Genomic DNA, 12,189 nt, shown 5'->3' on the forward strand with positions numbered 1-12,189 from the left:
ACAGCCTCAGGTCCCGAGGGATACCCTCAAACACTTCCTGCCTTCTGGGAGGAAGGGGCAAGTGTCCCTATTCTTCGCAGCTGAATTCTCAGTCTGTCCTACATTTACCGATCTTGTTCCAGCCTTACCGTGTTGTGTCTAGTTTTTCACTCTAACATTTTCGCCAAACAGTGTTAGCCAATCCCATCAGCCTTGGCTTTCCCTAGGTCAACCTGCCTAGAATATATACCAGGGTAAGTTTTACCCAGCTCAAACAAAGGTCAGGAGCGCCAACTGAAAAACTGAGGAGGTCCGGGTGTCAGGAGGACTCACCCGCTCAGCGGAGGGCGCTGTGAGGCTGGAGGGGCACAAGGGGCCCCTCTGTGCCCATACCTAGCGCCACGACCGGGGAAGCCCTGGGCTACACAAGGCGCGTCACTCTGAGGGCCTCTGACTACCCCCCAAGAAACGTGGAGGAAAAGAGGTCCGAGCGTAAAACTCCAGAAGAGAGTTTTATTAGAGATTTATTGGAGCCCCGGTTTAGCACAGCTGCCCGGCAAACACAGTCCTTCCGAAGAAGAGCTCCGGAGAGGACAGCTTTCCCCCAAGAGTATACTCGTTTTCTAACAGAGCATCAGTCATGATGTCGAAGCTACAGTCTTCCGCAACAAGCTAGCAGGTAGGGAAACTGACGTTACAGTGCATTTCTTTGACGGCTGTCTAGGCACAAGGTCATTCCGTCAAAGTACCCAGACGGGAAGCAGATACACAATGTTTGTCGTAGGGACCACAAATGAGGCCTGTGTTTGGGATCTGCCAAGCAAGAAGGCCAGGCCCCTTCTCAGAATCCTACATTCGCGGGATTTGTTTTTGAGAGGGCTGCGCGAGGAGCGCCGCGGGGCGAGCCTGCGTAACAGGGTGGGCGCGGGCGCGGGCCCGGGCGTGGAGAGGCGGCCGGGGGGTCGGTACAGGCAGCTGGGGCCGCGGCTGTCGGCCGACAGCAGCAGGGCGTGGACATCCCCGGTCGGGTCCCTCCGCCGACACTTCGCTAACGGGGTCCGCGAGGAAGCCCGCGGCGGACGCCCGCGGGGAGACGGGCACCGACCTCGCTGGGCTCCCTCCGCCCGCAGGCCCGAAACCGGCCCGGCCGAGCGCAGCCCCGTCCTTCCGGCCGCCCGTTGCTCTGGTTCCGGGGACGGGACTGCGGGAGCCTGTCGCGCCGGCGGACGGCCGGACCCGGGCCACTCGGCCCGGTCCGCTTCTTTCTTTTCCCTGCTGGTCGTCGTCACGCCCTTCTCCTCCTCAGCCACCACCTCACGGCTGTGCGCGGAAAGCCAGCGAGGAAGGTGGCTTTTCCTCCCGGACTGCTGGCGCTCTGTTTCTCCGGCCTGCTGGGGGCAGTGTGGCGCCACGCGCCCGTCCTCCTGCCCGTCACTCCCCCGCCCCTCGCGCCCGAAAAAACAGCGCGGAGGCTTTTCAGCGAAAACCGGCCGCTTTTCTGCTGCGCCTGCGCCCGCGCCCGCGCCGCGCGGCTCCCGGCGCCGCAGCTTCTTCCGGCCTTGGGGCCTGCCGGCACAACTCACGGCCCGAGGAGAAAACCCATTTGCTCTTTCACTTTGGCCTTTCTCCTCCGGGGGCGACCGGTCCGCTGCTCAACAACTGGCCTCTCTGGGTCTCTGCGTCTAGTCGGTGGCTTTCCCCACGTTGTTTTCGCTTTTACGAACCGTCCTTAGTAAATCCTTCGGTCTTGCCGGTGGACCTCGCTGTCGAAAATTCGGAGGACGGATACGGACCGTAACCTAAACCACAGTGCCCGCAGCCCACGGGTCGACCAGGGGTGCTATTTCTGATAAACGGCCGCACAGCGGGGGCTTCTTCAATGTAGTGACGTCCATTTTTGCGCCACGACTTCAACCTCCTCCTCTGTAAACTCAATTGCACCTGTTTCAAAATCGCTCTCTCAGCTTTACAGCCACCTCACTGAAAAATGATACAGACACATCGTAAATGTCGAACGCTTGGGGGAATCTTGAGTTCAAAACATTATTACCTGTGATCCAAGGGTGAGCAGCACAGCTCACCGCTGTGCGGGCAGGAACTGTGGTGCATGTTTGTTTGTTGAGCTCCTTCGTCCTCGGCACCAGAGCGGTACCTAGCACTTAGTGGGTGCCCAATACATACGGTGACGTTTTGAAAAGTTTACTTGCCTGGTCATTTCCCTTTATGTATGTCGGACCTAATCTTTTCCTAGCCCTGGATTACAACATAGCAACAGGAGCCTATCTGATTCCTTTTTCATTTGGCCCTGTGCGGTTGGCATTCGTGTAGGTCATTAAACATGCCTTAAGAACCCGTTTTTCTGACCTCGGACAGGTCAGATGACTTCGCGAAGGCCATCTAGCTTCTTGGTGACAGAGGCGAGTCAGAGCCCAGGTCTTTGCCGTCTCAAGGCTCTCTCCTTCGTTGCACAGTAATCTCAGTGAGACTGAGGTGACTAAGGGGTAGTAGCACGGAATTGCCGTGCTAGAGGTGGTGCATCTTTTATTGTTGCTCCGTGTTTTCATCAGCTGTCAACATATTGGGTGTCCCCAGAAGGACCCTGACCTGCAGCCTAGGTGATTGGCAGGACTCGGATTCTGGAATGCATCCTAACGTTTTCTGGTCCGGTGGTTCAAAGCTACGAATTCAACCTAGCTTGCTACGTTGGATCACCGACTTGGGTCGTGTAGTGGATGGCAGGGGCTGTGAGTGAGAGTACACTGAATACGAAGTTAGGGGCCCAGTTACCGGCAGGCTAGTGGAGTGAGGAACACGGTCGTTTGTCAGCAAGTTGTAGGTACGAAGCGAGCGTGACCTGACTGCAGTGGTCTTTCTCTCCCCAAGTCCAGGTAATACTTGTGGCACTGCTTTGGCATGCCTCCCAACGCTGAAAAAAGTCACATTCGTCTTACAAAACAAGTTTCATCTTGCACAGTACTGTACACAGATAATCTGAACACACTTATACGGACAACTTCTTCACCATAAAGACGTTGTTGGGTTGGACAAGCAGGTCTTCACCAGTTTTTCTTTCTGTTAGGGCCGCGTGCAGTGCCTTGCACCAGGGATCATCAACTGGCCTTCCAGTTCCAGCTCCACCGGCCTTACTTATTTTACTCTCCCAGTCGCTTTGCTTGTCTGGGCCTGCTGTCTCCTCAGCGTTAGGAAGAAGAGTCAGGCTAAGTTAGCGCGGGGCGCAGGCAGGGAGGTCCAGGGAGGGGTGTGGCTAAAGAGCCTCTGTTACCAGTACAGTAGCTCCTCTTTCTCCTTTTTACGTATTGGACCTTTTTTTCCAGGAAAAGTTTAGTTTACTTTAGCAAAGAGCTCGAAATCCACTGGTCTGCATGACCTCTAAGATTCCCTCTGTGCTCACTCTCCCAGACAACTAAGGAAGAACGGAGAGGAAGACAATTGTAAATATGAATAGACTTGGCCATCCTTAGGAGTAGCAGGCACTAAAAAGTAATCTCTAAGCCGAGGTCCCCAACACTGTCAAGCTGTTACACCAGCCCTCGTCTTAATCCAAAGACTATGTGAAAAAAAGCGAAACTTTTGTCTTTTTAAGAGCTAGTGCACTTTTGCTCCCTTACTAAACAGACGAGGCTGTATCCTAACTAAGTAGCCACATAAGCACACGCACTGCAGCAACACTGAAAACCAAACTCTGTGGAAATGTGAGCCCCTGTTTTGTTCTCAGTTTAATGAGTTTGCTATCACATATCTTTTCCAAACAGCAAACCATAGGTTTCCCTGTATTTGTTTCCTAACAGCACATGAGCTTGCATTGTTTCGGCACACACACCTTTTATCTGCATTGTAAGGATGTAGGGAAATTCTTTACTTCCCCCAAGTTACGATTCCAGAGCTTGTGCTCTTATCCGTCACAAAGCCATCGTCGTGGGCTGGCTGAGAGTTACAGAGCACGTACTACTTATTATGTGTCAGGCTCTGTGCTGAGTCCTTTGGATGCACGGTAGCCTCATTCATGACGGAAACCTTATCGGGTAGGTTAGTGTAATTATCCCCACTAAGCAGCTGAGAAAGCAAACGGCTACTCAGATCACTGCTAAGAATGTCTGTACAATACAAACCGTACTGAGGGACAGATGACTAAGGCACAGATTTCCCTTGACTCTCAGTACCAGGAACGCTTGGGCTTGCCCTGAGAAAATGGTTTGTTTTGGCCCAGTGGTGACTGTAGTTCACGCAAGTGATCCTGTAGAACTCCTTGCCTTGGCTGCTAGCAAACTGGGGTCAGGCTAGTGGTAGAACTGCTGAGAAAAAAAGTGAGTGAAAGCAATTCAAACAGAGGCTAAAATCTTTATTCAGCTGATGTGCATCCCCTTAAGACCAGGACGATCTCTGAAGCGAAGCAGAACTAGAGCTTTTCTGGGGAAAGGAGAAGAGAGGTGATGACTGTGGTATTTCCCAGGTTGCAGTTTAGTTTGTTGGCTTAAGTGCTACCAATGTGTGGTTGGAATGGTGGGGAAACTGGTCCGCCTTTTTCGTGTGTCCTGCTGGGCTCCTTGGTGCAATCTCATTGCAGCAGGTATCAAAAGAGCTCTCGGAGAGCTGCTTTTTGTCTGCTTTACTGCTTGTTGTCTTCTGGTCGGTGGAAGTAACAACCACCAAACCCAAGGTGGAGGAGGGAGGAGAAAAGAGAAGAGAAGTGAGGCGAAGAGAAGCGAGGCCAAGAGAAGAGAAGAGAGGAGAAGAGAAGAGAAGAGAAGAGAAGAGAAGAGAAGAGAAGAGAAGAGAAGAGAAGAGAAGAGAAGAGAAGAGAAAGAAGAGAAGAGAAGTTAAAGGAGGCAAGGTCTGAAGCAAGGAAAACTGGGGTCTCTTTGAATCATTTCACGGCGCCTCCTCTTAAACAAGGTGAAGTGCCTTTGTCATCAGCCAGTTGCTTTCGGAGAGGAAGCAACAGCGACGTACAAGGGCTGTGCACTGAGTCAAGGGGTCTCTCATAGCGGGTTGGGGAAGTAGTTTGTTCTTCGGTCTTCTGGCCCTTAATCACTGCTTGACAGGATCATCTGCTTGGATAGGACAGTGCTGCCGGTCTTGATTAGATGTGATTGGATGCAGTTGACGAGGAGTATTCTTATCAGAATTCAAAGGAAAATGATCAGTAGCCCTTGGGGGAAAGTGCATCCCCAGGACTGTATATCCCTGTTGGGAATACTCAGGGACAGGGGTCCCGTGCTCAGCCACCCAATGACGACGGGAGGGCCCAGAGTGCAGGAGTGGGTCGTGCACTCGACAAACGTTTCGGCTGGCTTCACAGATGTGCTGATTCTCCAAAAGGACATCTGAGAGGTTTGGGTGGTCGTACGGGGCAGCACTCGTCGTTGTCAACCGCACAAGTGCATCCCTAGGTGCCAGCATGGTGTCTAATGCCGGTCGATGATGAGCAGCAGCCACTGGAGTCCCGGCACCTCTCAAGCATGTCAGTACTTTGGGTGGCATCGTTGGCCGCTCTGGCAACTTCACGGATGAGAGAGCACGGGAAACCCAGACACTGCATCGAACTTCTTCAGCAGCGCAACAGAGCCCCTCCTCCAGAGAAGAGTGCACCGTAAGACCTGTTCCCGGTGGCGGCGAGCACACCTAGGTCGCTCCCAAGCTGTTGACGTTCTTCACGGAGCTCCTTCTCGTCCCCTGATGAGAATGGGTGTTTTGCAGAGGGATGTTCTTGCTCCTTCCCACGGACTGTTCCCGTGCAGGAGTAAGGGTGTGACCCCACAACCAAACAGGTGATCCTGTCCGGCTGTACGGTCGGAAAGACGAAAAGAGATGGGTGACATAACATGACCCAGCCCAGCTGGCCGGTTAAAAGAAAGCAACAACAACAAAAAGCCAAGAAGCAGTGGGCCCACAATGAAATTTGAATCACACCCTGGGTGTTCTCCAGGACGGAAGAGCACTGTGCTTTTTGCCGTGCATCTTTCCTGGGTGAAGCTGGTGTTGGGGCTGAGCCAGCCAAGGATACCCACCCATTTCAGCCTGACGTGGGTCACTTGCAGTGACTTGGGCCCATGACCTTGAATTACAAGCAAATGTTTCCTTTGGATAAAAACCAGTTCCCCTTCTTCGAGTTGCATTTCGGGGAGGTGGTGTTAATTTTGGGGATCTGTCCGAGATCCGGTTTGCGTGGGATGTGCCTGACACGGCAGCAGTAACGCTGCAGGGATTTCTCTGAGGGTAGGGAATGGGGGATCGGTAAAAGGTCAGTGGGACTGACAGGGGAAGGTGAGCAGAGCCAATAGGTGACGTTAGCTTCTGTGGGGGAAACGGAAGTTCCTGTGGCCTGGATCCTCACCTGACCCTAAGCTCCTCGATGATGTAGTTGGCCTCCTGCTAGGCGAATGCTTCCACACCCGCGGGCAATGAGCTATTACTGGCTGAGTCACTATGTAAAGAGCTGCGCCCCCGTGCACTGCGCAGAGGCAGAGAGGGAGGTGGGTTACGGGCCTGCAGACTGCTGGATGCGGACGGGATCCCAGTGCTCGACCAACATGTTGTCCCAGCGCTGGGAGAATAAAGCCACGTATAAACCCTTCTACCCCAAGAACGTTGCGTTGTCATTTCTCGGCCTCACGGAAGCCATAGTGAGCTTGCCCGGGGCTGAACCCCTCAGGCGGCAAGACAGCCTCACAAGCCTGAGCAAGAAAATGACAAACATTTGGGGGTATTGAGGAAGGGTGGAGGAGAAAGGGAAGACTGGAGAGGAGTAGAAAGAAAAAAGCAGAGTGAGTGAGGGTAGAGGATGGTTAAGGATAGTGTAACTTTTGGCTCGCAGGCAACGCCTTACAGTTTCTTAATTACGGTTCCAGTAAAATGCGTACCTCTCTCATTATAAAGGCAAGTAGGGATTCTCCAGGTAGGAAAGGCAAATTCCAATCTTTTTTAGTCACCAGAAGAGCTGTTGCCTTGCAACAAGGGAAAGTCTCTAAACATGCCATGGAGTAAATGTAGTAACCACATTGTTTTTTCATGTGAAACCTTCATAAGAGTATATGTCTATAATGCCTTAATAAAAAGGGAAATCTTTTGAGGAAATAAATAAACATGCCATGGAGAGGCCGACGGTATTATGGATGTATTTAATTCATTGGTATGCAAGAAGCTGTGTGATGGCCACGTGTAAATCCTCAAAGGTCCCTTGAAGCTCTGGTTCCTGTCCATGTCCCACCTTCCTTCACGGTGTTTTCAGGGTTATGCAGTGTAGCGGGTGGAACATACCCTGGAGATCTCGTCTTCTGTCCAATTAAAAAATGTCCCATCAATGCTGTCCAAAAGTAGTTCTCAAGTTTGTGTACTCTGATAGGTCATAGCCTGCAAATTCTTCATCAAGCTCCATTTCAGAGACACTGGAGAGACCAGACAGCAGCCTCGGTGTCTCCATAGCCCATCTGATTGGAGGCAACACCCAGATTTCTCCCAAAATCTTTGTGTGTAGTTTGTGTGTGTGTGTTTGCTAAAACATACGTGACGTAACGTTCACCGTTTTAAAGTGTACAGTCTGTTGGTAATAAGTACATTCACACTGTTGTGCAATCCTCACTATCATCCATCTCCCAAACTCTTTCTGTCTTGCAAAACTGAAACTCTGTACCAGCTAAACAATAACTGCCCATTTCCCCACCCACCTCCCAGCCCCTGGCAACTGCCAGTCGGCTTTCTGTCTCTAGCAATTGGACTACTCTGCTTACCTCATAGGAATGGAATCATACAGTCTTTGTCTTTTTGCGACGGGTCTACTTCACTTAGCATGATGTCTTCAGGGCTCATCCATGTCGTAGCACATGTCAGAATTCCCTCCCTTTTCAAGGCTATGTAATATTGCATCGTCACACATACCACGTTTTGTTAACCCATTCGTTTGTCAGCAGACACTTGGGCCACTCCCACCTTTTAGCTATTGTGGATAGTGCTGCCTCTGAACATGGGAGTACACATATCTGTTCAAGTCTCTGTTTCCAGTTCTTTTGGGCATATACCCAGAATTGGAATTGCTGGATCATATGGTAAATCGATGTTTAATCTCCTGTCTTTTGTGGGGGAGGAATCGCCATACTCCCAGTATCCTTCTCACAGAATGGAATGCTTGTGACTGTGGTTGTCTCAAGGTTTCATAGAAATGATCTGGAGTTACCAGACCATCTTCACTTCGATGAACCTGGATGGGAGCAAATTGTTTAGCACACTGGTCGGCCAAGGAATTTCCTGTTGTCTCATGGGTTTGTTTCCTAGGATGAGTTTCGACTCTGATGATGGCCAATTCCTTGAGGGAGGAGAAAGGCTTCTCGTAAGCTTGAACCTGCTCACCAAGCGTCATGCGAGTAACAACAGCGGTCAGTTGTTTCCACAGCATGCTGAAATCATAAAGCACGCCGACGGCACATGCGTCGTCTAGCTGTGCTGTGCTTGTCGAGGGACTTTCGTTGCCCCGGCCCCCCACCCGTTTCGGTTGTAGTGCCATCCGTCTGTGAGTGAAGTTTTCTCTTTGTTTATCACAATATGCACAAAATGTTGGACCAATTGTTGTACCTCCTGGATGGCAAGGTCTGCCAGCCCATTTTCTGCTTCTGAACAGCTGCTGATCTCTCAGGCTTAAGGCCATTAACCAAAAGGGTGGAGATCTCTGCAGTGCTGTTAGCATTTAGTGCCCACCCACTCGCACCCCCGCCCAGCATCCCTGCAAGTGCTCTCCAGTCAGTCTCCATAGTTAGAGACTCATTCTTCCTGCACCTGGCAACAGGATTACATTGTTCTCCAAGGAACGCTGGGGGTGGGTGGGTGGGGGCTGTCCAATTCAACTATACCACCGAAAAGAAATTCTCCTACCTCTACGGCTATAGCGGGTGCAGAGGGCATGTTATTCCTTTCAGGGTTAAATTCTCATTTGTGGGCACCCATGTGGCCCGGCCAAAGCAGGCTCTGGCACCTCCTCGACCTACTGAAAGGTGTCCTGCGATGCATCAGAGAGACATGTCAGTCAGCCTTTTAGGTAGTGGGAAATCTCTGATGTTGCCACGTAGTTGCAGGTAAGTCCCAACTCTCTCTGGTTATTGTGAAACTTCATTTGTTTTTTTGGGGTCTCCCAGGGATTTCAGTGGGGAGTTTTGGCAGGGGACTGGAAGCACAGGGAAGATTAGGGACAAAAACAAGTAACAGGACGGGTGGATCAGGAAGGTGTTTTTTTCCCCCCACCTTTGTAACAAAGAGTGATGCTATGCGTGAAAGGATGGATGGAATTAGCTACGTAAAAACCAAAGTATCTGTGCATCTGGAAAACCACAAGTGACTAAAAAGCCACACACACATAAGAAGAGCATCTGCAATGTATGTGCCTGAATGTGGGTCAAGATCGTCACCTGCAGCTGTTAAAATGAAAAGGCTAAGTACATTTACGACCCACTGAATGAATGCTCGTGAGAGTACAGAAAACCAAGACTCCTCACAGAATGTCGGTGACAATACAAATGGGTTTTGTGTCTTTTTGCAGTGTACACCAAGAGCGTTCAAAGTACTTTGTTCACGTCTTTTCGACGCAGTAAATCCACTCCTGAAATCTGTTACACATATCAGAGATGGTGAAAGATGTGTACGTACAGCTTTTTTGTTTCACTCTGTGACGGGATAATCTTTGAGGAATGTACCAATGCGCGTTCCTCCTGCACATTTCCTTGACTGACTTTCCCTAGAAGTTGCTAGTGTGTTTTCCACCAGAAAGCAGGAATGGGTGGTTGAAGAACAGGTATCTGCTGTAAGCAAATGTAAAGGGTGCATTTCGTCACAGTCTTGTGGCTTGGACATCTGTACCTGCTACAGACATTACAGCGAATACTGGAGAGAATAATTAATAATAATAGTAATAATAATACCACCGATAACATGATCTCCATAAGTGCCAGGAAGCAAGCAAAGAACCTGTTGGGTTGTATATGCTGCTCACCACCCCACGAAGCAGGTGCCATTCCCGCCACCCTCACTGTACACCTGTGCAGACTGTGGCACACGGGGGAGGAGTGCGTCGCCCAGGGTCTCCTGGCTCCTCAAAGAGGGCCCCAGTGTTCAGGTCCCAGGTCTACCACCTCTAGATTGCTCACCGGTTTGCAGGATGCTTTCCTGCTCTTCCCAGCACTAGAATGAAATAAAAGGTGCATTGGGAAGAGAGTAAAAGAGCCAGCGAAACGTCCTTAAAAGTGTAATAACATAGGAATCGTCCACAGTACTGTGTTAAACGGAAGGGGGAAGGGGAGAAGCAATGTAGGAGACCGTTCATACAGTACCACTCGAGTATTATAAAACGATAAATAATACGTGCAAAGAAGAGCATCGGGAAGAAAAGAGGTACTTGTTCATTTATTCCATGAATACGTGTTGCGAGCTCACAGCTAGGCGCTGTTTTGTGGGGGTGCCGAGAATACAATGCTGGGCAGACGCAGAGCAGGACAACCGTGATGCCTGCCTTACTCAGTTAGCAAGGTTACACGATGATATCGACCACTGGGGCGGGGATCGCAGGGCATTTCTCCTCTCCACCTCAGGTATTGCTTGTTTCACTCTTTTCCACTGTGTATTCCTGTAGGAAGAGAAATGAATAAAGCATTTTAAAGTCTTTTTCAAAAGGTGTTTAGTGACGAGGGTAACCTGCTGAAAATCTGCGTTTAGAAAGAGATATTCAAGTCATTATGCAACATGAACCTCATGTCTAAAGTGCACCTTAATGAATGAAAAGCCCCTAAGGATACTTACGCTGAAATATTGTTAAGTGGTCATCACTGGGTGATGGGACTGCGGAAACCATTGGATTTCTTTATCAAGCTTTCATTACCTGTCCTCCAAATTTTCGTCACTGACCGTGAGCGACTTCTACAACGACAGAACATCTTTTATCCTATGCAATACTCGGGTCCGTAAAACCCAGGAGATGCACCACCTCTAGCACGGCAATTCCGTGCTACTACCCCTTAGTCACCTCAGTCTCACTGAGATTACTGTGCAACGAAGGAGAGAGCCTTGAGACGGCAAAGACCTGGGCTCTGACTCGCCTCTGTCACCAAGAAGCTAGATGGCCTTCGCGAAGTCATCTGACCTGTCCGAGGTCAGAAAAACGGGTTCTTAAGGCATGTTTAATGACCTACACGAATGCCAACCGCACAGGGCCAAATGAAAAAGGAATCAGATAGGCTCCTGTTGCTATGTTGTAATCCAGGGCTAGGAAAAGATTAGGTCCGACATACATAAAGGGAAATGACCAGGCAAGTAAACTTTTCAAAACGTCACCGTATGTATTGGGCACCCACTAAGTGCTAGGTACCGCTCTGGTGCCGAGGACGAAGGAGCTCAACAAACAAACATGCACCACAGTTCCTGCCCGCACAGCGGTGAGCTGTGCTGCTCACCCTTGGATCACAGGTAATAATGTTTTGAACTCAAGATTCCCCCAAGCGTTCGACATTTACGATGTGTCTGTATCATTTTTCAGTGAGGTGGCTGTAAAGCTGAGAGAGCGATTTTGAAACAGGTGCAATTGAGTTTACAGAGGAGGAGGTTGAAGTCGTGGCGCAAAAATGGACGTCACTACATTGAAGAAGCCCCCGCTGTGCGGCCGTTTATCAGAAATAGCACCCCTGGTCGACCCGTGGGCTGCGGGCACTGTGGTTTAGGTTACGGTCCGTATCCGTCCTCCGAATTTTCGACAGCGAGGTCCACCGGCAAGACCGAAGGATTTACTCAGGACGGTTCGTAAAAGCGAAAACAACGTGGGGAAAGCCACCGACTAGACGCAGAGACCCAGAGAGGCCAGTTGTTGAGCAGCGGACCGGTCGCCCCCGGAGGAGAAAGGCCAAAGTGAAAGAGCAAATGGGTTTTCTCCTCGGGCCGTGAGTTGTGCCGGCAGGCCCCAAGGCCGGAAGAAGCTGCGGCGCCGGGAGCCGCGCGGCGCGGGCGCGGGCGCAGGCGCAGCAGAAAAGCGGCCGGTTTTCGCTGAAAAGCCTCCGCGCTGTTTTTTCGGGCGCGAGGGGCGGGGGAGTGACGGGCAGGAGGACGGGCGCGTGGCGCCACACTGCCCCCAGCAGGCCGGAGAAACAGAGCGCCAGCAGTCCGGGAGGAAAAGCCACCTTCCTCGCTGGCTTTCCGCGCACAGCCGTGAGGTGGTGGCTGAGG

At 51.0% G+C, this 12,189-nt stretch overlaps 1 long non-coding RNA gene across 2 annotated transcripts; it reads right to left on the reverse strand.

Annotated features, from left to right (window-relative positions):
- Positions 1 to 10,356: 10,356 nt before the first annotated feature.
- LOC130681856 (uncharacterized) lies at positions 10,357 to 11,752 on the reverse strand. Of its 2 annotated transcripts, none has more exons than XR_008995062.1 (3): positions 11,427 to 11,752; positions 10,777 to 10,893; positions 10,357 to 10,603 (listed from the first exon to the last, which is right to left on the reverse strand). It is a non-coding gene; the product is annotated as an uncharacterized LOC130681856 (long non-coding RNA). The 2 variants fall into 2 exon arrangements; XR_008995063.1 differs by lacking the exon at positions 11,427 to 11,752 and adding an exon at positions 11,000 to 11,420.
- Positions 11,753 to 12,189: the final 437 nt, after the last annotated feature.

Source organism: Manis pentadactyla, chromosome X (assembly GCF_030020395.1).
Source record: "Manis pentadactyla isolate mManPen7 chromosome X, mManPen7.hap1, whole genome shotgun sequence".
NCBI lineage: Eukaryota > Metazoa > Chordata > Mammalia > Pholidota > Manidae > Manis > Manis pentadactyla.